We start from the raw sequence: 27,595 nt of genomic DNA, 5'->3' as shown, positions 1-27,595 counted from the left end.
CGCAAACTAATGCTGCCAGATTCAGGAAAAAAAATTTCGATTCGATTTAGCCTATTGAATTGGTTTTTCAATTCGATTTTCCTGCCCAGTTGGGTGATTTTTTTCAAAACTCCTGGTGGGTTTTATAGCTTTTTCACCCCCTTTGGCTTCTCCTAACCACACTGGCGCTGTGGTGTAAATAAAATAAAGAAACAAAAAGGACTTTTCCTCTCTCTGTTAAATCCTAGCTCACATTTGCAGTCCAACACCAGCTCTGTCAGGATACACATTTCAAATCTGACATATTATAATCACAAAACAGAAAATAAAATTAATTTTTCTACCTTTTGTTGTCTGGTTATATTTCAAATCTTGTTGGTCCAAGGCTCTGGTTTTCTTCTGATAACTTGCTTGCCAGGGTCTCCTTCTTTCTTCTTTCTGTGTGCTAACCATCCATCTGCCAACTCTGTCCTCCCTTTCCATTTCCCTTCCCTCCCCAGGAAGTCTGGTATCTTTCCTTTTTTTCATCTCCCTCCACAGATCCACCTTTTCTTAACTACCCTTTCATCCGGCATCTCTCCCTCCTTCCCCACCACCCCAGAGTCCACCATCTCTCCCTTTCTTTTCCCAATTACCCTCCTATCCAGTATCTCTATCCCTCCTCCACACCATCCCTTGTGTCCAATTTCTCTCCCTTTCAGTTCCTTCCCTCCCTAAATCCCATGGTCCATCATTTCTCTCCCTCTCCTCTATTTTCAGACCCATTATTTCTTCATTCCCCCCAAAGTTTGGCATATGCACGTCTCTTTGAACACCCCCTTCCCTCCGTGTACTTCTAAACCAAGGTCCCCCCCAAAGGCCTGTCCCCCCTTAAAGGTCTGCCTGTCTCCCCTTGAAGGCCTGCACCCCCCTTGAAGGCCTGTCCCTCCCCCTTGTAGGCCTGTCCCCCCACCTTGAAGACCTGCCTGCCTGTCCCCCCCTTGAAGGCCTGTCCCCCCCCCTTGAAGGTCTGCACCCCCCCCCCCGAAGGCCTGCACACCCCTGAAGACCTGTCTCCCCTTTGAAGGCCTGTCCCACCCCCTTGTAGGCCTGTCCCCCCTTTGTAGGCCTGTCCCCCCCTTGAAGGCCTGCCTGCCTGTCCCCCCCTTGAAGGCCTGTCCCCCCCCTTGAAGGTCTGTCCCCCCCTTGAAGGCCTGCACCCCCCCGAAATCCTGCACCCCCCCTGAAGACCTGCACCCTCCCTGAAGGCCTGTCCCACCCCCTTGTAGGCCTGCCCACCCCCTTGTAGACCTGTCCCCCTTGAAGGCCTGCCTGCCCCCCCCTTGAAGGCCTGTCCCTCCCCCTTGAAGGTCTGCACACCCCCCCCGAAGGCCTGTCCCCCCCCCTGAAGGCCTGCCTGCCTGTCACCCCCCTCCCCCTTGAATGCCTGCCTGCCTGCCCACCCGCCCCACCCCGAAGGACCGCTCGCCCCCCTGGCCTCCCCGCACCACCTATGAAGCAGCACTACCTATGTTCCCGGCCTTGCCATTCAGTCCCCACCACCACCACCACCCCTGAAGGACCGCTCGCCCCACTGACCTTGCTGCACCACCTATGAAGCAGCCGCAGCAGGATCGCGACGTCAGCTATCCCTGCGCTGCTTAGGCGCTGCTTCCTGCGCCGCGTTCCCGCCCCTCCTCTGATGTCAGAGGAAGGGCGGGACCGCGGCGCAGGAAGCAGCGCCCAAGCAGCTCAGGGATAGCTGACCTCGCGATCCTGCTGCTTGCTGCTTCACAGGTGGTGCAGGAATGTCAGTGGGCGAGCGGTCCTTCGGGGGTGTGGGGGGACTGAACGGCAAGGCCGGGAGCACCCCTTCAGGGCTGGCACCCGGGGCGGACCGCCCTTCCCGCCCCCCCCTTGGTACGCCACTGAATAAAGGTAAAACAAAAGCTCTTTGTTAACTCAAAAGGATTAAGCCTGTATTTCAAGTGTTCAGGCCTATGGCTGACAGGCCCCATACGTATGTTACAATCTTCTTCTTTCTTGTTCTTCGTTTAATAATTTATATTCCACATATCCTACAATTCTATGCGGATTACAAATTATTCAGGTACTCAAGCATTTTTCTCTAACTGTCCCGGTGGTTTACCTAATCTATGTTATGTTAGTTATATACAATTGGTGAAGGCACATTTTATTTATTTATTTGGATTTATATCTAGTCCTCCCAGAAGAGCTCAGAACGGATTACAAGTTTACATACTTCATAAGACATAACTGGGTTTACATAATCAAGTAAAGTAATGTACAGCTTGATAGTACATTTTAGATCGTAACATGTTAGGACAATACATAGGGGAGCATGATAGTACTCAAAAGGCATGGCGATATATAATAGGATATGACATGACAAGACCTCATACAGCATGGGGTGGTGACGTTATGAGTTTGGTATGAAATTGCGGTAACTAATAGAGCTTGACAGTACATTATAGGGCCTGACAGTGCGAAGCGTGGTAAAGCAGTACATAATAGAGCATGGCAGTATGTGGTATGGCAGACACTACAAACAGGAGCATGGCAAGAATATGACAGTGCGTGGCATGGCAGGACAATACATATCTATAAATGATAATATATGCTAGGTGTATCACCCCTCTCTCTCTCTCTCGATTCTCTCCTCACTTCCATTCAGCATCTCCCCTCTATCTCTCTATCCCCTTCCATCCAGCATGTCCCTTTTCACCTCATCCTTTCATCCAGCATCTTCTCTCTCTTCCCCATCTTTCATTTATCACAAAAGTGATCTGCCTAAAATTCAATTCTTTTACATTTCATTGATTAAAAAAAAATACACAAAGGAAAACTTGATTTCTACAGCAGCCACCAAGGCCTGAGGAGAGGAGGAAAGAAAAGAGGCCAGTCAGGACCCACTGGGAAGGAGGAAAGAGGTCAGAGGAATAAAGGAGCTGAGCCTGAGGCCAGTCAGCTGGGATCCGGGACTGGGAGGGAGGAGTCCTGACAGAACAGAAGACTTCTTTAAATTAAATCAAAAAGAAGAGCCAAGGGCAGCCAGGCCTAGCTGGGACTAGGGACTAGGGACTAGGGACTAGGGACCCCCCCCCCCCCCCATTTAATTTCAGTGAATTGCTTAGCATTTATGTGTCAGACATTTAAAAGGAAATAATCAAAATTATTCCCCAGCTGGATCAAAACAACACAAGTGCTGAAGTGCAGATCAAAGTAATCAGGAGAAATTCCAGCGTGCACTCTGTTTGAACAAGATTACATCACAGAAAAAAAAAGGTGAATAACCAATTTTGAGTGGCAATAGTCTACCAATTCATATTGCTCCAATTTATATTGCTAAAAAAAAAAATAGCATTCACTAGGAAGATAAATTGGGGGGACCATAATTATAGGGCTCCTTTTACGAAGGCGCGGTAGCAGTTTAACGTGCGGAATAGCGCGTGCTAAACCGCCGGCCGCGCTAGCCGCTACCGCCTCTTGAGCAGGCGGTAGTTTTTCGGCTAGCACGGGGATAGCGCGTGATTAAACGTCACGCGCGTTAAAGCCGCTACTGTAAAAGGAGCCCATAGTTTTGTTCATGAAAAATATGAGCATCCCCTTTTTCTTACAAACATTCCCTCTGAAGTAATAATTTGCACTCACTATTTTTGTAAAACTGTGTACAAGGTCGGGCGACCATTGGAGGAGAGGAGAGCGGAGGTTCAATGTCTTCACCCAATCCAGCTTCTGCTTGCCATATAGCACGCACCAATAGATCAGGTGACCAGTATGACTTGAGCTGACCTGGTGCATGCTGTGCGTCTTTGAACTTAGAGCAGTGGTCTTCTCTAATTGTTAAGCAAGGGCCATTTTGGGTCGAAAAGAGGTAAAGGAGAGTCGACAAATATGTTCCTACTTTGGGCCCTGACACCGATACTCGTAATGCTTCTCAACATTCATTCGTACCAGAACATCTGGCCTTCATCACATATGCAGAACAGAGATAAACCCTAAGCAAATACAGGATCACAAACTAAAAGTCCTAATATACTCAAATGAAACCCTAAGATACCGGACTCTGCATGCAGTACAACCCCAGAGAAATAGAAACAAATGCATTTCTTCCTGAACAGTGCAAAATATAGACAGCAGATGTAAATTCTCAAAACTAACATATTTTAATCACTAAATTGAAAATAAAATCATTTTTCCTACCTTTGTTGTCTGGTGATTTTATTTTTCTAATCATCTTTTCCCAGTCTCTGGTTGTACTTCCTTCTGCATGTGCTTTCAACTCTGTTTCCAGGGCCTTCTTAGTCATTTGCTGTTTTCTCTCCTTCTTCACTTTCTGCCCTACAACCATCTTTGGCATTCACTTTTAATATTCAACTTTCTTCAATTTTTCTGCTTCCTTCTCAAATCTATCAACTTTTCCATGTTTTTGCTTCTTATCTATCCACTTGCACCATCTTTATTCTCTCTCTCTCTGCCCTTCCCATCCCTTCCCCTCCATCCATGTCTACCATTTCCTCTCTTTTTTCTTCCCTTTTCCATTCTTTTCTTAAACAGCATTTTTTTCCATCTCTCTTCCCTTCCCCACCCTTCCCATCCCTGTGCAGCATCTCCTCCCTCTGTTTCCCCCTCTGGTGGTTTGACATCTTTCTCCTCTCCTTGCCACACTCTGGCATCTTTCTTTCCTTCCTTCCTTCCTTCCTTCCTTCCTTCCTTCCTTCCTTCCTCCAGTAGTCTATTTCTCTCCTGCCCTTCCATCTTCCTCCCTACATTAGCCTGGAATCTCTCTCTTTCTCTCCTTCCCTCCCCCTCCAGCCCACCATCTCTCTCCTTCCCTTTTCCCCTTTTTGTGGTCTGGTAGCTCCTCTTTTCTCTTTCTCTTCCCTCCTCCTCCCTACCATGGTCTGGCATCAATTCATGAAACAATTTCAGCCACACCGACTGGCCTTTCCGATCCAAAAAGTTGCGACTGCCAAGGACCAGTCGCTTTACATCCTCGCCAACTATCCTGCCTAGCAACTGCCTCATGCATGTTAAGAACCCCATATAAATCCACAGTAAAAATAAATATAAACCCCAAATAAATCCGAAATATATCTAAACTTTCAATACACAAGCGTTAGAAATATTAGCGCACAGAAAAGTCCCACTTAAGGAAGTGCTAAGCCCATTTCTTAGTTCAGCTTAGTAAAAGGGCACCTAAAATAAGTATTTTAACAGATAAATACCTTAAAAAAAAACCACAACTTCTTCTAGTGCTCTTTCACTGTTTCCCTGGCCTGTCTTGTATCTTTGAGAGTGGTTCAAAACCCTGCCATTCGACTGATTTTTGGTCTAAAAAAATGGGAGTATATTACTTCATATTATCAGAAACTTTTTTGGTTGCCGATTGAGGCCAGAGTTTTGTTTAAGTTTGCTTGTATTTGTTATAAATCAATCTTTGGCTTGTCACCTGGCTACCTTCTTTCCCATTTTTCTTTGAACCACTCAAATAAGTCCACACGTAGAGTTTGTTTGTTTACATTCCCTTCTGTTAAATTATGTTGTTATAAAAGGTTTCTTGAGAGAACTCTCTCTTTTCAGGCTGCTAAATTGAATGTTTGGTTTGGAAAAATTATGCTAGGAGCTTCCTCCTATCTTGATTTTAGAAAATTATTGAACCCACAATTATTTGATAAATTTGTATCTTAATGCATTCTGTTGTCTTTTAAAATTTTATGCATTTCCTATGTTTTACTATCTGATGTATTTCCACTTTTAAATTGTACTTCTTGCTGCATGTTCAGTTATGCTTGTTGTGAACCGCCTAGAACCATTATTACTATTCAGTTTTTGGTCTGATTAGAGAATGACATGAGGACTCAATTTCCCCATCCTGTCCCCATGAGTTTTGTCACTGTCCCAGTCCCTGCCCCATTCCTGTAAGCTCTGCCTTAACTGCACAAGCCTTGAACACTTACGATTTTAAAGTGTTTGAGGCTTGTGCAGATGAGGACGGAGCTTAGGCATTGGTGGAACGAGGCATTATGACATCACAATCTGAGCTCTAGAATGTTGCTACTTATGATTTTAAAGTGTTTGAGGCTTGTGCAGATGAGGACGGAGCTTAGGCATTGGTGGAACGAGGCATTATGACATCACAATCTGAGCTCTAGAATGTTGCTACTTATGATTTTAAAGTGTTTGAGGCTTGTGCAGATGAGGACGGAGCTTGCAAGAACAGGGCAGGGACAGGAAAAGAACTCTCCGAGACGGGACAGGAAAATGAGTTTCTGCTGGAATGGGGAAAAATTTGTCCCCGTGTCATTCTCTAGATTAATTTTAAGTGACACAAACATATTTGATTCCACTGGAAGAGGTACCTTGGTGTGATTTTTTTTTATACCCTTGAAAACAAACAACTACCCTTATACTCCCGGTATTCAGCCGATAATGGTAAGTGTTTTGCTGACTGCTCAGGCTTCAGCATCAAATATTTAGGTTGGTTTGTTGGTTTTTTTTTAAATCCAGTCAGCTAAGTCAATTTTCAGCCCTTGTTTGCATAAGCCAAACTGCTTAAGGATAGGACTGCTATTTATATGGCACAATTTAAGCAGTTTATTTATGAGGTGTGGGGCTGAATATCGGCACTTAACCTGACTCCTCCTCTGGAACGTTTACCAGTTAGCCACTATTGAATTTGGCACTAATCAGTCATTTTCAGTGAAGATAAGCATCTAAATGCCATTGAAAATGGCTAAATAGCTGCAAACAAGCAATTTAAGAGGTTGGCGCCTGTTTCCAGCTGGTTAAATCATTTTGAATTTAGGCCGGGCACATTTTTTTTTTTTTCTTTCATATCTTTATGCCATCAAAAATAGATACAACCAATGAAAAACATTCAGAGAAGAACAAACATTCCAAGATCATGGTTCAGGCACAACATACTGAAATCAGTACAAACATGAGGAACTGTAAGAAACCCTCCTCCCCTCCCCCCCCATCAGAGATGGCTAACAACAAGCAAAAACAGCCTGTGAAGAACGGCTTCTTAATATAGGAGTCAAGGTAGTCCAAAAGGGTTTCCAAATGATCGTAAATTGTTAGAAACACCTGAGAACTGAAGCCCTATGTACAAATAGAATATGCATGTACTGTATATCACAAATTTATCCTAGCTCTACCCATGCTGATTTCCCAATCCCCCTAAATGTACATAAGCTCTTGTCAGCACATAATTTTATAAGGTCCATTTTCCAGATACCCGCTATATAAAATTACTCTCATGCGAGTGTATCTATGTGCATCGGTGCTTGTGTTTGTGTGTGTCTGTGTAGGTAAATATATGGGGTTCTCATAGGTAATAGTGTCTCCACTGATCCATTTACCAGCCCTTTCTACAGGGCAATTAAAATTTCATGTTGTTTTCTTCTGGAGATCTTTGTTTCACTTGGACCACTGATGACCAGTATTATACTCAGGTAGGAGCAAGCGAGAGATACTGACCACAGTTTTTATATTGCTAGTCTGGCATCTTCTAATGAGCTGTCAGTCACAGGTTCTCCGGAACTTTCATCTGCTGGAAAGACTGGCATTCTAACTCTGGCTGAGTCCATTACATAGCGAAAAACCCTGCTACCTGTGCAGCTGAGCGCATTTAAATGATTTAATAATAATAACAGTTTATATACTGCAGGGCCGTGAAGTTCTATGCGATTTACAATGATTAGAAAGATGCTACAAATTGAGTGTAACATACATAGTTAGAGATTAGTGGCTAACAGTTTAAGGGATCAGTTTTGATGGGAGAGATTGTACAGATTCGTTACCTAGGTAATTCAAGAACAGGTATGTTTTTAGGTGTTTCCTTAATTCACCATAGTTATTTGTGTGTATAATCAGTTTTTCCAGGTCTTTGCCCCATAAGGCTGCTTGATACGATAGAAGATGTTGATGGTGTCTTTTAAATTTACATCCTCTAGCCGATGGGGAGACGAACTTCAGGTGGTGTACTTCTTGTATGTCTGTTGGTTGAGAAGGGCTCCTTTTATGAATCATATTCTGTACTCCAGGAGGACTCAACTATTTCCACAAAATCAGTTGCAGTGCCAAGTTACCCCAATCCATGAGAGAGATTTCAGTCCTGGATTTTTGACAGCCCATTCTGTTGCATTATGGGACCTGCAGCATATATTTCAGTAGATAGAATCAAGGGCTACAAATGCTAGACTGCACTGGGATGTACGTTTAAAACCAGGATTGGCCAAAATGTCTCCCTTCTGAAACTGGGAAATACTTTGTAGCTGAAAAAAATGGACAAAATTTTTCCTATGCAGGAAAAGCTTTGTTGCTGTTTATATCTGTCTATCTATCTAAAAGGAATGTATACTCACTGAGAGTACATGGAGATATGATTATAGCCTTTGAGTAGGGTTTGATAAAGTGGTGATTATCAGCCATTTTATTTTCCTTAATGTGATATGGTTGCCATGTTAGTTCACTAAACCTTTACTTCTGTCAATACTTTTCAGGAAAATTGAGCTCTTTGCCAGTACAAATTCCTGGGAAAATTCAACAGTGAAATAGATTTTTTTTTTAAATTTTGCTCCTGTTTGGAAATGTGAAGAAGTGGTGAATCAGTCAATCATTTTTTTCATAATTTGCATTATACTTATCTGATACCTGTTGGTTCTCATGATTTATTGAGATTTCTAAATTAAATTTGGAGTTATATTTCAAAGGAAAAGTGATAAGAACTTTTAAAGTGTGTTTCAGAATTTAAACTGGATTTTTATGTCTCCTGTTGCTGAAGAGAAGTACAGTATTTACTGGGAAATAGAGTTTTAATCCCTTCACTGTGTAAGACCACTGATTCAACTCAGATTGCCTAAGGCAAATGTTTTGTATTTAATTTAGCTGCTGGGGTGCATTCCTGTAATCTTTTCTGGTTTCTGGTCTGCTGAGACCTTGACCAGTGTATGCAATTATGCAAAATTTGGAGGATTTTAAACTATTTTTTGAAAGCTAAATGTTCTTTTGAGAAACTGAAGGTCTAAAACTTTAAGAGTGGTCTCTTGTTTAGGAATTCTGAGAGATTCTGTAGTGCAGAATTGTTTTTAGTTAGTATCCTGATATATAGCACTGTCGGGTTCTGTGTAAGGAAGCTGTGGGACTGAGATAATTACTGAGATTATTTCTGAATCACAAAACTTGGATACGCAGATAAAGCTTAAGTGGCTCAGATATTGTGTGAATGTGAGTGTTGAAACTTTATGAGCTGATTTCCTATCGGAAGCATTTTTTTTTTACTGAGAGGGTCAGTTTAGAGATAAAATAATTATCTGTTTTTCACATTTAGTTAGAAATACATGACTTTAGTCTAAGAAGACATTGACTTTAGCCTGTATTCATCTAGGGAGATTATGGTTTTGCTTCTTTTAATTTGCTTATAAATAGGATAGTAGCAACCATCCAGATCGTTAGAGGAGCTGCTGGTTCCAGACAGGAGACAGTTTTTTAAGTTTATTAAGTTTTTAAATACCGCCTATCAAGGTTATCTAAGCGGTTTTACAATCAGTTACTCAAGCATTTTCTCTATCTGTCCCGATGGGCTCACAATCTATCTAACATACCTGGGGTTATGGAGGACTGAGTGACGTGCCCAGGATCACAAGGAGCAGTGCAGGGTTTGAACCCACAACCCCAGGGGGTACTGAAGCTGTAGCTTCAACCACTGCACCACCCAATATAAGAAAATAGTGATACCAGTGAAAACAGTTTTTTCTTAATACTTTATTTTTGTGTGCACACATATATACAATTTTTTGTATTTTATTGAACTTTGTGACTGAAAAACACTCTCTGGTTTTTAAGAGTCACCTACTCAAATACTTACCTGTGGTTTTGGATATCCTAGAACAAAGTTGATATTAAGCTGAAAGGCATGGCTTGTTTGTTTGAGGTTTGAATATCACTAACTATAATGGTGTTATCAATGTAAACTTGATCACATATGAATGGTGAATTAGCTTTGCTATTCATTTATATTTAAATTTAATTTAACCTGTTTAAACAACATCTGATAACAACCAGGGCCAGCCTTAGGGGAGGGGAAACAGGGCAGCTGCCTTGACCCCACAGCTCCAGGGGCCCCTGTGGTCCGGGCATCTCTTCCCCTTGTTGAGCCATCCCCCTCTCTTCCCCTCACATTCATGGCACTTTTCAAAATATCTGTTTTCTCTCTCAGAGAGGCCATGACGCGGCAGCCATTCTTCCTAGTTGCATGTGGTTGCCCCGAAACTTCTCCTCTGACGTGATCCACCCAGACTGAAACAGGAAATTGAGTCAGAGGAGAAGCTTTGGGGCAGCTGCGTGCAACTTGGAAGAACGGCTGTTGCGTCATGGCCCCTCTGAGAGAGAAAACAGATATTTTGAAAAGCGCTATGAAGGTGAGGGGAAGAGAGAGAGATGATAAGGGGAAGAGTTTGAGTGGAGCTTTAAGTTTAATGTGTGGAAAAATAGGAAGGCAGACGCTGGAAACAAATGGAGAGGAGAATAACCACGGGAAATAATCCCATGTCATTTTCTAGTGTCTATTTCAACCTCGGTCCTTCTACACTAGCGTTCTTCAAAGGAAAGCTTGCGGGTCAGTGGCTGAGCCCATTCATACTCTGATTCTTATGTGAGCCAAGGATAATGAAGCCATTGTGACATCACTGATGTGATTGGCTCTTAGGCACTGGTGGAATGAGGCATTATGACATCACAATATCTGCTCTGGATACCAGAGACTGTCATTCTGTAGTGTCTATCTCAACTTCAGTTCTTCTACACCAGCATTCTTCAAAGCAAAGCTTGCGGGGCAGTGGTTGTGGCCATTCATACTCTGATTCTTCCCTCTCTCCTTAAAGAATGACATGAAGATGGTTTCCCGCGGTTATCCGCGGGGACGGGAACGGTGATGAATTTTGTCACCGTGTCATTCTCTACCTGGTATCCTGTTTGTCTTGATTGTTTAGATTGTAAGCTTGTTCGAGCAGGGGCAGTCTCCTTTATGACTCTGTACAGTGCTGTGTATGTCTGGTAGAACTCTAGAAATAATTAATAGTAGTAGTAATAGTAGTTCTTGTTCTGGATGGCTGAGCCTTATTGGGAGTAAGTCAGGGTTTATTTTCCCCCCACATAAATTCAGATTCAGGAACCTTTATTGGCATCACAATGTGTAGATGTGTTGCCAAAGTAATGTCTAATGCTAATCCTCTTTCTGTTGGAATCTTTACTGGCAGCAGTCTGTTCCATTGTGCTGGGTGACTGACTCAACTAACCCTGTCTGCAATTAGCACAGGATCATATGACCAGGTGTTATTAATAAATGAGAAAGACAGAGTCATCTCCTGAAGCCTCGTCACCTTTTAAGCAGTCATGCATGCCTGGGAGCACAGAGCCAACTTGACAGTACTGGAACAAAATGAGCAATTAATTAAACAAATGTACAATTACAGAGGTAATAGAGTACCTGCCTGGCCCTAGAATAAGAGTTTTGCTATTAAGTGACATCAAAAGGGGACAGAGGGATCATAAAGTGGGAGAGAATTAAAACAAACAAACAAACAAAACCCTACCCTCAGCAATTATTAAGAGAAAATAAGTAAAAAGAAAATTAATGGATGAGAAATAAAAAGAGAAAGTGAGTCATTCTGGTTGCAAAGTTAATTCTGGACAAAACATGTGCTAGGAGTGGAGTAGCCCTAATGGTTAGAATATTGGGTTTACTAATCCAGCGGTGCCTGGTTCAAATCCCATGGCTTCTCTTTGTGATCTTGGGCAAGTCATGTAACCCTCCGATGCCTCAGGTATAAACATAGATTGTAAATCTAATGCACTTGAATGTAACTCATATTGACTTACCACTGCAAAGCGTGTGATCCTTGTTATTGGACTAGAGGAAAAACATGTAAAAGCTCATTTGTCACAAGAACTTCAGAAAGTATTCATGTGGCTTGCATAAAAACTATGACAAACTGCAAACAATCTGAAGCAACAAGGATTTCCAACCACAACCAATTCAGCCTTTCTATGACATGCATGTTTGCAGTCTATGGCGGTGCACTACCTAATCTGGAGATCAATCTCATCCTGGTTGAAGGCGGTGCATTACCTGAGATCAACCTCATCCAGGTTGGAATCCTCCAAATTTCATACTGAAGGAAGACAAACACACACACACATATGAAATACATTAAAAATACCAAGAGGATGAATTTGACGTACCAAGTATTTTGGAGGGTGGTGGTGGTATTGTATGTTTGTTTTTTGTAGCTTGCGTTATAACAGCAATGCTGGTCAGCGTATTTGATGTAGAAAATAAATCTAAGCTCCAGAGGGTGGTTAATACTGTCAGTCTTCAGGAAACAGTATGCTCTTGAGCCTCATGCACAAAAAGTGACTGAATTAGCACTAGTTTGAAGCCTATAAGATTTCCATCAATTGTTAAGAGGTCAGCCTTAGCTATTTTCCATTTGTGCGTCTTTCACAAACATTCAGAATTCAGTCTTCTGAAAAATATATCTAGAATAGAGAGTACATCACACATTGACTTACCTTTCTTTGATTGTAAACTGTGAAGGACTTGCCGCTGGAAATTTAAATATCCCTAGTGGAACAGGTTTCTAGGCAGCTGGAATTGTCCACCGGGGAAAGGTTGCTGTGGGAGAAACATATTTTATTTTTATTTGAAAATATCTTTATTAAGCAAAAATATATTACTCTGATATCACCAAATGTTAACAAATAGAGGGAGAGTGTGGCGCAGTGGTTAACGCTACAGCCTCAGTACCCTGAGGTTGTGGGTTCAAACCCACGCTGCTCCTTCTGACCCTTTTGCCCCCAGGTACATTAGATAGATTGTGAGCCTGCCAGGACAGATAAGGAAAAATGCTTGAGTACCTGAATAAATTCATGTAAACCGTTCTGAGCTCCCCTGGGAGAACAGTATAGAAATTGAATAAATAAAATATTGATGAACATTTAAAAAAAAACCCTCTCCCCACCTCCTAATTCTCAATTATACAGTTTAATTCACCCCAACAACACCATTCAGAATCAGAGACAGATGCTGTAATAAATACATCCATTTAGGCAAGGAAAAACATTTTTATAACATGAGCTGGGTTACTATCCTGTGGATTTTGAACAAAAGAAAATTAACATAAAAATATATATAGCAAGAATCTTATATTGACCACTGGTCCTGCTACAATCCTGATCCTTGTGCAGAGCCTGAAAACACAAAGGGGCAAATTCTATAAACAGTGTCCCAATTGTAGGCGGTTGTAGGCGTCCTACTGCTGTCTAACCAGCCAATCGGGATGCACGTTTTAAAAAAAACCAAGCAAATACCCCAAGGCAGGCAGCCTATATTGTAGGCATTTTCACGAGCCTAGGGAGATGCGTAGGGCTACCTAAGCTCGCCCAAGGCTAGGCGTCTCGTCCTGCCAGAAATCTCCTCCCAAAGATCAACAGTAGGAGGGATGCCCACGCCCTCCTGCCAGAACCCCCCTGAAAACTTGCCCCTACCCCAACATCCCCCCAAGCACACCTGGATCCCCCCCACGTACCTTTTTCTTGATGGCAGGCCCGCCTCCACAGAATGGCGGGTCTTCCCCTTGCTGGTGCATCCTGGGATGTACTGGGGAGGGGCCTAAGGCCTGTACTGGGGAGGGGCCTTAGGCGCCTAGGCCAATTGGAATCTTAGGCATCCCTCCCAGTGCATTCTGGGATTGACCAGATGCCGATGATGCCGATTGACCAGATCCCTTAGGCCATCTGCCACAGAACTTGCAAAGAGCAACAGACAATTCTCTTGGCATTTAGCCTGCATGGAGCCACAGATAAGATTTTGCTATTGCGTTGTTTCAGACCATTAACTAATAACAGTGGAATAGGAAACAGCATCAATTGATTTAAATATCTGAACAGCACTTTGGAAGTACTTTAAATAACACTTTAGATTTTTTTGACTGCAGTAATAGATGCAGCACTTTAAATTCAGCAGCTGTAACATAGGTGGAAATGAGGTTTTTGCAGTGATGTTATCTAATCCTCTCAATTTGAAAGAGGATCTTCCCAAAGGGGTCTGAGGCTTTTCCTCCTTGAACGACTATTTATGTGTTGCCTGTTTGGTTCTACTATACTGTATATTTTTTTCCAGTTTATTTTTGTGAGTAATAAAAGACCTAGCTGGTAAAGGGTATTGATTTTGATTATAAATAGTGGGGTTCCTCAGGGGTTTGTGCTGGGACCGCTGCATTTTAAGATATTTATCCATGATCTAGAGATGGGAATAACTAGTGAGATAATTACATTTGTTGATGACATAAAATAGCAGATAATGTTTAATGTGAGTAAGTGCGGGAAAGAGGAACCCGAACTATAGCTACGTGGTTAGGGTTCCACATTAGGAGTCAGTGCCCATGAAAAGGATCTTGGTGTCATCATTGAGAATACTTTGAAACCCTCAGCTCAATGTAGGTTGGCAGCTAAGAAAAAATAAATAGAATGTTAGGAATTATCAGAAAAAGAATGGAAAACAAAGATGAAAATGTTATAATGCCTTGTATCGCTCTATGGTATGGCTGCACCTCGAATACTGTGCAATTCTGGTCACCGTTGCTCAAAAAAGATATAGTGGAATTAGAAAAGGTACAGAGAAGGGCGATGAAAATGATAAAAGGGATGGGATGACTTTCCTTTAAGAAAAGGCTAAAGCGACTAGGGCTCTTCAGTTTGAGGAGATATGATAGAGGTCTATAAAATACTAAGTGAAAAGGGTAGATGTGAGTCGCTTATTTACTGTGTCCAAAAATGCTAGGATTAGGGGGTTTGCGATGAAGCTGCTAAGTAGTAGATTTAAAACAAACCACAGAAAATATTTCTTCATACAACATGTAATTAAACTCTGGAATTCATTGCTGGAGAATGTGGTGAAATCAGTTAGCTTATCAGGGTTTAAAAAAATAGGTTTGGAAAATTTCCTAAAGAGAGGTCCATAGGCCAGACATTGGCAACTATGGTCCTCGAGGGCTGGAATCCAATCGGGTTTTCAGGATTTCCCCAATGAATATGCATAAGATCTATTTGCATGCACTGCTTTCAATGCATATTCATTGGGGAAATCCTGAAAATCCGATTGGATTCCGGCCCTCGAGGACCGGAGTTGCCCACCCCTGCCATAGGCCATTATTGAGATGGCTTGGGAATTCCAGTGCTTATTCCTAGAATATAATTCGAGTATAGAATCTCAACATTCAAATTTAAACATCAATATAACCATCGATGTAGTGGGGGAATATTTACTCTAATGCTGGGATAACACTGGTGAACCAGTAGATCACAGAATGCATACTCGCTAAAGAAGCTAAGTGATCTAAATATTATACTATTGAAAATAATAATAAGTAAAACAAAAAGATTACAAAAAGTATATAAAATGTTGAAAATATGAGAATATCAGCAGGGATTAATGACGAATGACAGACCAGATGAGTACTTTAAACTCTGAGGTCAAAATCTGAATTCCCGTTGCTACAATTCTCTTGATGTACTGGTATGAATGCTTTCTTGATGACCCACTACATTGATGGTTATATTCCTAGGATAAGCAGCATAAAATCTGTTTTACTACTTGGGATCTAGTTAGGTACTTGGGACCTTTGCCACTGTTGGAAACAGGATACTGGGCTTAATGGACCTTCGGTCTGTCCCAGTGTGGAAATTCTTATATTCAAGACTAGATTCAACATGACATTTTGCCTTTTTCACAACTGTCCCATCACTTTGGAACTTCCTACCTTTAGAAATACGTGCGGAGCTTTTCACTCATGAAATTTAGGGTGCTATTAAAGACTTTTCTATTTCAGCAAGCTTTTCAGAGGATCCCTAGGAGCAAGCGCAATGAATGTTAACTATTGGAATTGATTTATGACTGTCACCTCCTTCTATTCTTTCCTGTAATTTAATTTGCAGTTCCTTTCCTTTTTTCTATGATGTGCTGTACACCGCCTTGATGAAATAATCGAATGGCGGTATATAAGTCTGTATTAAACAACCATCAAACAAAATGCACCTGATGCCATTCTGTTGCAGTTTCTCCTCAAACTATACATCTGATTTGTTCATGGTTCTCACTTGAGCCTTCTTCATTTATTTATTTAGCCCATCCTCCCAAAGGAGCCCAGAACGGGTCACAAGAGTATTTTCACAGTATATCCAGGGCAAATCTTGGTGGGAAATACAAACTTGGTGGACATGAAGGTTTAAATTACATCTTTTACAGTATAGTCATAACATACAGGCTTGAAAATACAGACTTAGTGGACATAGGATATTTTAAATTTGCAGCATTTTCCGTATGGACATGTCCTCACGTAGAGGTAAAATTGCTTTTGCTTTGCAGGTGTGTGCATCGTTGAAGTATGGTGGGTTTTTGGTCTGGGAATGAGGTTGGTTTTTAGAATATAGTGCAATTGGATTTTGTTTGGAGTGATTTGTACAGGCTTTGGTGAGAGGCCGTATGGTGTATTTGGCGGTGCCTTGAGATCCATCAGTCAACTTGTTATCAATCACCAAAGCAGTGTCCTGCATCAATCCAGGCAGCAGCAACAATCTCTGCTGTCACTTTCAGTTCAGCATGGTGTCTTAAACTGGCAAGGGCTGTTTTGGTTATGTCTTCAGTTATTATATTTTGGCCTCTTCCGAGCTTTCTAAAGAGCAACAGGAGCTTTCTCCATTGATTCTTCTGCCACATCATCTAAATCTCCATGTTCCACTTCAAGCACAGATCTCTCCATCATCTCTAGCTCTTCTGCTGTTTTTTTTTCACTCTTCATTTTCCACTTTTCTTCATTCTCATTCCTTTTTACCTGACTTTCATCTGGTCTCAAGGAGGTCAACTAGTCCAATCTGATGAGTTACTACACTCCCAACTTTCTCCTTTGACCTTTTATAAAGTCTAATTTAATCACAGAAATTTTCATCTCACTGCTGCAGTCATAAAGTATATGTATTCCACTGTCACAGGCAGACTTGTACCCCATATCAGTACAACTCTATATTTCACATTTGCAGATAAGTATGTACATCAGAATATCAAGATTCTCTATATATCTGTCATAAGAATAGCCTTACTGGTCAAACCAATGGTCCATCATGCCCAGTAGCCCGTTCTCACGGTGGCCAATCCAGGTCCCTAGTACCTAGCCAAAACCCAAGGAGTAGCAACATTTCATGCTACCAATCCAGGGCAAGCAGTGGCTCCCCCCATGGCTTTCTCAATAACAGACTATGGCCTTTTGCTCCAGGAAACTGTCCAAACCTTTCTTAAAACCAGCTACGCTATCCGCTCTTACCACAACCTCTGGCAATGCGTTCCAGAGCTTAACTATTCTGAGTGAAAAAATATTTCCTCCTATTGGTTTTAAAAAGTATTTCCCTGTAACTTCATCGAGTGTCCCCTAGTCTTTGAAATTTTTGACAGAGTGAAAAATCAATCCTCTTGTACCTGTTCTACTCCAATCAGGATTTTGTAGACTTCAATCATATCTCCCCTCAGCTGTCTCTTTTCCAAGTTGAAGAGCTCTAACCTTTTTAGTCTTTCCTCATACAAGATGAGATCCATCCCCTTTATCATCTTGGTCGCTCTTCTTTGAACACTTTCTATCACTGCTATATTTTTCGTGAGATAAGGACATCAGAATTAAACACAATACTACAGGTGAGGTCGCACCATGGAGTGATACAGGGGCATTATAACATTCTTAGGGTTAGATGCACTAAAGATACTAACTGGATCACTGTTGGCCGATTCTCTGGCTAATTCTCAAGCAGCCATTGATGCACTATCAAGTTTGCATGAAATGATTTGCACAGAGGTGAGTGATTGACACATATGCAGAGCTCTAACAGCAGTGACAGGGGAAGCAGTTAAATAGCATGGGTCCCAGTACAGATCCCTGTGGCACTCCACTGTTTATTCTCCTCCATTGAGAAAAATTACCATTTAACCTTACCCTCTGGTTTCTATCTGATAACCAATTCCTAATCCACAACTGAACTTTGCCATCTATCCAATGACACCTTAATTTTCTCAGGAGCCTCTCATGAAGAACTTTGTGAAAAGCTTTCTGAAAAGCTAGATACACTACATCAACTGGTTCACCTTTACCCACATGTTTTATTCACAGCTTTAAAGCAGTCAAGCAAATTTGATAGGCAAAATCTCCCTCGGCTGAATCCATGCTGATTCTGTCTCACTAGTTGTCGATTTTCCACATTAAATTTTATCATTTTTTCACCAGTGCTTTTAAAAGTTATGACATCTCCAAAATTGACATACCCTATTCCCTCATAGTCAATAGTCCCCTGTTGCCAATGAGATACTTCAGGAATGGTACCACTTCCAATTACTGATCAGGCACATAATTAAAAGAAGAAGTGGAAAGGGGGTAGCTGCTAGAAGGGAGCTATGTGCTCATTCCCAACACTTTTATTGCTGGTCCAATAAGAGCCTGCAAAGATTACAGTTTTCACTAGGACCAACACAGCAATTAGAGCTGCACTAAAGATCTGCAAATGTGAAGATATAGTAGGTAGCAAGGCAGAGAGGAACTGAAAATCCTAGTCAGGAGGGGTGTGCAGGGAGTGGTTTTGAAACTTAATATTATATTATTTTTCTATTTTTATTTATTTTTTTAGTGTCAGTCTCATTTCCCACTATCAAATCTAAGTATCAAACTTAATACCTACCAGGTTCCAAATGACTGTTCTCCCTTTAATGCTGTATTTTAAAATAGCAAAACCACAGCAAAGACGCAAGAGAGATGTCTGAGCCAACTGATAGTTACATTTATTTAAAACACTATATTTGCAAATGAAGGTATAAAAATCCTAGGTCTTTAGAAAAACAATTTGAAGTCCCAAGTGAGTGGAATCTTAGGAAAGTCTCAACCAGGATCTGGGATTCGGCTTCAGACAGGACAGAAAATACTACATGCACGTAGTCCCCTGAGGAAGGCAACTCTTTTGCTGAAACCCGGATCCTGGTTGGGACTATCCTAGGATTCCACTCACTTGGGACTTCAAATAGTCTTTCTAAAGACCTAGGACTTTTATACCTTCGTTTGCATATATAGGGCTCCTTTTACGAAGGCGCATTAGCGGTTTAACGCTAAACCTCTGGCCGCGCTAGCTGCTACCACCTCCTCTTGAGCAGGCGGTAGTTTTCCGGCTAGCGCGGGGCCTAGTGCGTGATTAAAAGTTGCGCTCATTAAAGCCGCTATCGCGGCTTCGTAAAAGGAGCCCATAGTGCTTTAAATAAATGTAACTATCGGTTGGCTCAGATATCTCTCTTGCCTCTTTGCTGTGTTTTTGTATTATTGTCGAGGCCAGTCCTTTTAAAATAGCACCATTTTATATAAGCAAGAAAGGAATAACTGGAGATCGTTTCTGCTGCTTTGGAGCCTGGTGATAATGGGTGAGTTGGGGGAGGGGTGGTATGGTAGAAGGCCTGGGGAGTTAAGTTTAGTGTCTAAGGTTAAATAGGTGGAGGCAGTGGCAGATCCTGGGATGATTGGTAGAAAGACCATGGAGAGGTGCTTTTCTAAAGTTTGGCAGGTGAGTTTCATAGGTGTGTGGAGATGAAATGAAACAAAAGCAAATATATTTTTAAAATGTAGTTTTCAAAATTAAATAGGAAATGCTGATGCCATTTTTCAGATTTTTGCAAGTGAAAACATATCCCTATCAGGCATATACATGTAATCTAACTTGTGTACCAGATTGGTCTAATGAGAAAAAAATATCGTGTTTGCAAGCCCCATATTTTGGTTCATAATGCTTAAGAACTGCTGGTTTTTGTTTTGCACTGTGATTTACATAGAAGGCATGACCATATACCCACTTTGTCATGTGTGACCAGAGCTCCTGTACTCCTGAAAAGTTCCCAGTCATTTACACTCTCCCAATACTTATTGCTGATTCTCCTGTCTCATTCTGAAAGGTGTCTTCTTGGGTCAGTATATTTCTGTTTGCCGTTCATTAAAGATGAAGCATAAACCTTGACCTTGAAAAGTAAACTCATGAAAGATACATGCAGGAAACTCAACCTCCCCATCTGAAATAATGAAATGCAGTCAACATTATCTATTTTAAATCAGAATGAAAGAGCTGGACTGTTAACTCTCCCGTCTTTTAAACCAGTGATTCTCAACATAGTTCTTGGGAACTCCTCCTCCCGCCCCAAAATTTCAGTTTTCAGGATACCCACAATAAATACATCTAAGATATATTTGCATACAATGGAGGCGATGTATGAAAATCTATCACAAGCGTGTGCATTATAAATGTAAAGAGTTGCAGTCCCCCAGTCTCCTGTCTGTCATTGCAGTCTGTCACACATATTCAAGCTGTCTCTGGGGGCACTACAGTCTGTCACAGCCTGGATTTCTTACTTGAGACAATTCAGTCTGTTTCACAACTGTAATTTGTCAGTCTGAGCATTTCAATCTGCAACCCAGCTTAGATCTCTCACGGCAAACCAGTAGTTCTCAGCCAGTATATTATGGCCTAATGTTGTGTTATCAAGAGCTGGGAGTTATATCACCAAAATCTTTACAGGAAGCTCGTGCTTTCCTTAACAACTATATATGCAACAGGACGGAGAGAGTTGAGAACCAAGGAGTCAAATATTTGAAATCTCTATAACTGGTCCCTACTTCTGCCACCAGCCTGAACTATAAATGTCCCCAATTAAATCTGACTACACTAAAAATACTTAAATGACCAGGCTGTGGAGAGTGATCAAAAAAGTCCTGTTGAATGCTCAGAGATGTGGAACTCTTCAAGGAAGGTTAAAAAAACTCATAATGGAACAAGTTCACCTTCCAGTCATTGCAAACGTTATGAACAATGAGCACGCTCCAAGCCAAAAATCATTTAAATAAATTGAATAAACAGAAGATCAAAAAATGCAAAACACTCATAAAAAGTAGTTTCATAAATTCTTATGGACTTATAGAGCAATCATCGCATTGTAGATATTGACTTGTAATAGTTTAACTTATCTTGTGAAAAAAGATCCGGGGGTCCCAACGTGGCACCGTTTCGTTTCCTGCTTCAGGAGACCCAATCATAAATGTTGTTTGGATCCCTTACAGTTCTTACTCTCCACAGCCTGGTCATTTAAGTATTTCTAGTGTAGTCAGATTTAATTGTGGTGATTTAATTATTTTTCTGACTCACCTGTGTTTCAACTACTATCCCTGAAGTGACTATAGTGAACTATAAATGTTGCAGGCCTCCACCCCAGCCTTCTTAGGGATACCAGATGTCCGGATTTACCCAGACATATCTTCTTTTTAGAGGACTGTCTAGGTGTCTGGATTAATTTTTAAAATGAAGCAGTTTATACAGGTTTTCAAGTTCGGCGCTGCATCTGGAGGGTCTCCAGGTATGTACGGGTATGATGATGTCATAGGCATGCGCGCATGCATGTTGCATCATATCTGCACATGCTCGGAGGCCCTCCAGATGCGGCTCCAAGATCAAGGAGAAGAGGTTTGGGGCGCAGAGCTGGGGTAGAACGGGGCATGACTTGGACAGAAAGGGACGGGGCTGGAGGCGGGGCCACATGTCCAGGTTTTAGCTTAACAAAATCTGGTAACCCTAAGCCTTCTACTCCTTCCCCCCATGCAGTAACCACTTTAGCATCTGTATTTCCCTTGCATTATTGTTAGCAGCAATGGCATGGTACATAGGGCATTTTCTTTGCTCAGCTGTGAATTGTATTGCGTGTCTAGTGTGTCACAACAGAAGAAAGGTTGAGAACACTGTGGTAGGCACATATCTTAGATCAGAAATATCAAACATAAAGCTCATGATCTATTTTGAGACTACCAAACCCCTCAATCCTGCCTGCCAAGGAATAGGAAGCAACCATGGCTACAGCAACTGGTGGAGATTTGAGTCCTGAGCTTGGATCTCTACCCACCAGGGCCGGATTAACGGATAGGCCCAGGAGGCACGTGCCTAGAGCCCGAAATTGTGAGGGCCCCACTCACTGTCACCTTTACAATTTTATTTTATTTTTTTAAACGGCCATGACAGCAAGATCGGGCCCCCCTCCAATGACAGCAAGATCGAGCCTCCCCCACCCCCGCTCCGATGACAGCAAGATCGGGCCCCCCTCCCCCTGATGATAGCAAGATCGGGCCGCCCCCCCCTAATGACAGCAAGATTGGGCCTCCACCACCCCTGCTCCACTGACAGCAAGATCGGGCCCCCCTGCCCCCCATGACAGCAAGTTTGGGCTCCCCCCCCCGATGACAGTAAGATCGGGCTCCACCACGGCATCGCCAGCAAGATCAGCCACAGTACCTGCAAGCGGTGCTCAGCCCAAAGTTCCCCTCTGATACAGCTTCCTGTTTCCGCCTGGGCAGTTTGCGTTAGAGGGAAGCGTTGGGCTGAGCACCACTTGCAGGTGCTTTGGCTGATCTTGCTACCCGCTGGCTGTAGAGCGTTCTTCACCGCATCTATGAGATGTATGTGGAAGCCTCTGCAGCAGGTGAGCGCCATGGGAGGGGTGGTCCGGGATGCGTGAAGAGGGAGTTCCGGTGTCTGTGTGTGGGGGGGTGTTTGCTGCAGATGTTGGGCACAGTGGGGAAGGAGGAAGGAGAGTAGCTGGTGGCGCGAAGGGTACTACAAACTGCAGTTCCTCTGAGAAGTCTGTAGAGGGGGTGCAGGGCCTGGATACAGTGGGGAAGAAGGAGTTGGAGAGGAGTGCGGGCTGCAAGCATCCCGAGAAGCTGAGGGGGAGAAGTGGAGGAGCAGAGGTCAGAAGGAACAGGAGAAAGTGATGGTGGGGAGGGTTACAGGCCGCAAACCCTCCAAAGAATAATGAATACTGTAAGTGGTGACCCACGCAAAGGTGAGGGGAAGTGAGGTAGATGGGCCTGGGGTGGAGGCTTGGAGTGGGAGAAAGAGAGAGAGAAAGGGGCAGTTGGGCAGATGATGGAAGTGGAGAGAAGGGCGAGACAGAAAAGAGTAGACAGATGTCATTTGAGAGGGGAGAGCAGATGCTGAATGGAAGTAGAGAAAGAGAACACATACTGGATGGAAGGAGGGGACAAAGAAAAAGGCATATGCTGGATGGGGGGAAGAAGAGACTTAGTGAGATAGTGGAGGGGTGAAGGAAAGGGGTGGCAATCTGTGGGTAGGCACAGTGAAAAGAGGGAAACTGAGGACTGAATAGTAAGAGAATTTAATTTAGACAGAATAAGAAAATAGAGAAGAGAGAGATGCCAGAACATGGGGGGAAAGGGGGAAGGAGACAGAAATATCAGATCTGAGTGGAGGAAATGAGAAGAGAGAGGGAAATGGAAGGAGAGAGATACCAGACCATGAGGAGAACAGAGGGAAGAAGATAGATGCCAGACCAAGGGGGCAGGGGGAGGGCAGGAGGTGAAATGGAAAGATGGAAGGGGGTTGGCAGACAGTGGATGGAAGGAAGAAAATGACAAGATGAGGAAAGCAGAAACTGGGAGGCAAAGGTTATTAGGTCCCATCAACTCGTGCTCGAGTCCTAGTCCATGATTAGATGAACATTGGAGAAGAGCAAAGAACACCAAAACCCTCTATATCTTTGCTTCATCGACTACAGCAAAGCTATTGACTGTGTGGATTACAATATGGAAAACTCTAATGCAAATGGGAATATCCAAATTCAGCTGATAGACAGCCTATAGGAAAATCAAGACGACAAAGGTAGGAAAAAAAAATTATATTTTTTATTTTTTTTGTTATAGGATAAAGTAGTATTGTAGTTGTGTTGATAAATGTTTATAAATAGAAAATGGAAATTAGGTGATCGTTTTATTGGACTAATTTTAATATATTTTTTTACTAACTTTTAGAGGCCAAATTCTCATTCCTCAGGTCAGGACAGGATACTGTAACAGCAGTATACTTTACACCAACAACATTTCGCCGTCCTTGTCCAATCCATCATTCTATCCCGACTCGATTACTGCAACTCCATCTTTCTAAGCCTAACAAAGAAAAATCTTCTCAGACTTCAGCGGATTCAGAACACCGCAGCTAAATTAATCTTCGCAAAAGGCAAATTTGACCACGTCTCCCCGCTTCTGTCTAAGCTTCACTGGCTCCCAGTCTTCCTCAGGGTTCGCTACAAATGCGCTTGTCTTACCTTCAAATCTCTTCACGGCATCCTCCCTCCCCTCTTCCCACTATCTTGGCTCTCAAGCACTCACTCCTCCAGATCCACTCAGAAATTCAAACTATCCTTCCCTTCTCTAATTGGCATCTCCCATACAGGAAAACACGGTACATCCCTCCTCTTCAGGATCACTGAGCTGTGGAACAGCTTTACGGCCCATCTTCGGAGTTCGACCTCCCTCCAACATTTCAGAAAACATCTGAAAACCTGGCTTTTCACCAAAATGTAACCACTCCCTCCCTCTCCACTATTCTATGTACCTCCTCCGTCCTTGTTCACTTTACCTCTCCCTCCTTCCATTGTAGTTCCTCTTCTTTATTTTTAATCCCTGTAAACCGTGTCGAGCTCCACTTCCGTGGAGATGACGCGGTATATAAACTTAAGGTTTAGTTTAGTTTAGTTTAGTTTACTGACCTAAGGAAAGAGGGTTTGACCTCTGAAACCTAATTAAAAATGTATTAGTCCAATAAAATATCTTATTTTCCATTTTTTGGTTTATTTGTTAATTTGTAAAGTGATTTGAATCGCATTGTTTGCTGATCTTCTTTTGTTCCACGTTGGATTCTTGGTGGACCGCTTGCCTTGTTGTTTTGTTACAAATTAACATACATTGAGTGGAACGTACCAGAGGTTGTTTATACATATGGGTTAAAGTTGGATGACAGAGTGAGGCAGTTGAGACGAGTTGCAAACTTGGTTATTAATATAGACTTACGTTTTGGATAGTATTACTGCTTTACAATGCATTTGAACACTTTTATATACGCATGGAAAGGGTTCAGAGTTAAAGTCCTGGGCAAGTAGGTGGGAAGGGAAGGAAGGGAGGATTTGTTCAGAGATGTTTGGGGCTTGCATAGAACTAAAACTATACACTGGCACTGGTATGGTTTGTTTTGAATTTTATAATAAAAGAAAAAAAGAAATACGAGTGGAAATAAAGAAGTAGATAATAAAACAGGTAAATAAATAGGGGTGGGTTATGGGCGGGAGGGTGGGAAGGGGGGGTGAAATGTACTTATAGTATTATTTGATAGTTATAAGTGCTGTTTCATTGTACCGATTGTTTATATATTCTGTTGCACTTGTACGTGCTTTAAAATTAATAAAGAATTACAAAAAAAAACCCCACCTTTCTTATATTAATATTAATTTAATATTTAATTTTTCTGTTGTCTCCAAGTTAGAAGTCTCATTGGATAGTCTGTCACACAACTTAGATGCCTCATTCTAGGCACCTCAGCCTGTCAAAACATGTGGGAAGCTCTAAACCCCTCTTCTAAAAAGCCGCACAGTAACGGCCCCGAAGCCCATAGAGATTTAAAGGGCTTCGGGCTGTTGCTGCGGGATAGCCACTAGCGGCTTTGTAGTAGAGGGGGAAAATTTCATTGATAGTAGCATGAGCTGTGAATCAAAACAATGCTGCCCCCTTCAGCTTCATAAGTGTATTATAACATGGTTTTTATGTTTTATATCCTTTCACACTGAGCTGTTTGAAATGACATCTCTGCCCTCATTTGATTGAAATGCTCCAGAACAATAAATCCTGCAAGGAGAAACAGTAACGGTAATCAAAAATACTCCTCACTATGCTTAGACTTGTAAAATGCACAGTGTTCTCTCCACGTGTCTCTCACACTCTCCCCTTCCCCCAGACGACTGTAAAAGCTTCATGCACAGATTCATCCAGTTCCTACCCCCTTTTTTTTTTCTCTAGCTGCATTTGGGATCCCCTATCCATAACTTTACCGGTATTTGGAAGCTGTTCACTTGAGTTTCTTCGTAATAACATGATTGTATTTGATACTGACCTTGTCATGCTCTTAAGTTATTTGTACTTGTCCCCTTACCGTTTATGTACGGTCTCTTATTTAATCTGTTTACCGCATCGAACTTCACAGTGTATCACAGTATACAAATAAAGTTTTATGTTACTTTTGGCTACGGGCAGCCAGTGAGCCAATGCTAGAGCCTGGGAGACAGGGTCATGGGCACGGAGGTTTTTTATAAGCCTGATTGCTGCATTTTGAACACACTGGAGACGATGTACGTTCATCGCCGTGAGACTGTTGAATAGTGCATTGCAGTAATCTATGCGGGAGAGTACTAAGGCATAGAGTAGCTGGGTGAAGTCGGACTCTGAAAAATAGTTCCTTATTTTTCGTTGTTGTCATATGAGGAAGATACCACCTGGGAGGTATGGTTGGAAAGCAACAGGTTGCCGTCAAGGTGTATACCTGGGCTGCACGCTTGGTCTTTTGCTCTTATAGTAGTCGAGTCCCAGCACAGTCTAGTAGCAGATCCACTTTATATTACATTTTATCCTGACAAGGTAGCCCTTCAAACTCATCCAAAATTCCTCCAAAAAGTTGTTTGAGTTTCATCTCAACTAGTCCATTAATTTTCCAGTGTTTTTTTTCCGAAGTGCTTCACACATTGGCCTGCAAATGTGTTCTGGTTTATTACTTGGATAGAACCAAGCTTCATAGAAGTTCCGTCATTTGATTCAAGCAAACTGGGAACTCCTGTAACCAAGAGAACAATCTCCACATGGATTGCGGACTGTATCTCCTTCTGCTGTGCTCAGGCTGGTCTGATGCTAGAGGCTTGTGTTACTGCACATAAAGTAAGAGCCATGGTTACTTCAGTAGCCCATCTACACTCCTATTGAGAACATGTAAAGCAACCACCTGATCCTCAGTTTATGCTTTCATGACCCACTACCTTTTGGATAATCAGTTTGGCCATAAAGTTCTTCAAAAATTTAATCTCCAATTAGAAGCCAATTTCCGTTCAACACTAGTTTGTTGCTTGGGAGTCCCCCACATGTGAAAATCTGCTGCCTACTTGTCCGGGATAAAGAAAGTTACTTACCTGTAACAGGTGTTATCCAGGACCACAGGCAGATATTCTCTACAAACTGTCCACCTCCCCTTCTTGACTTCTTAGCTTCGTTACTGAACTGATAGTCCTGTGGGCTGGCAGCGGGTGGGACGGCATGTGTGGCACAGGCAGTCTTTTGATGAAATCTCTCCAACCATCAGATCAATGGCAGGATTTTTAAACTTCAGGAAAGTGGTAAAAACCCATCTTTTTCCTTAATTACCACCCACAAGGATAACTTCTAACCCTACACCAACTTTTACTAGATCTCCCATATGCTATCTCAGGAACCCTCCTTGATGACATAAAGAAAAGTTACAACTGACTCACTACTAAAATAAGACCCAACTCAAATGTTAGATTTCTCATACTGAGTATAGAAACTGTTCTACTACTGTAAGAAGTCTGTGCCTCTACTGTTAAAACTGACCTATCTTTAATTGAAGTCCTCACTCCACCTGTCTTATCACT

Source organism: Geotrypetes seraphini, chromosome 7 (assembly GCF_902459505.1).
Source record: "Geotrypetes seraphini chromosome 7, aGeoSer1.1, whole genome shotgun sequence".
NCBI lineage: Eukaryota > Metazoa > Chordata > Amphibia > Gymnophiona > Dermophiidae > Geotrypetes > Geotrypetes seraphini.
Note: the sequence above shows the minus strand (reverse complement) of the source record.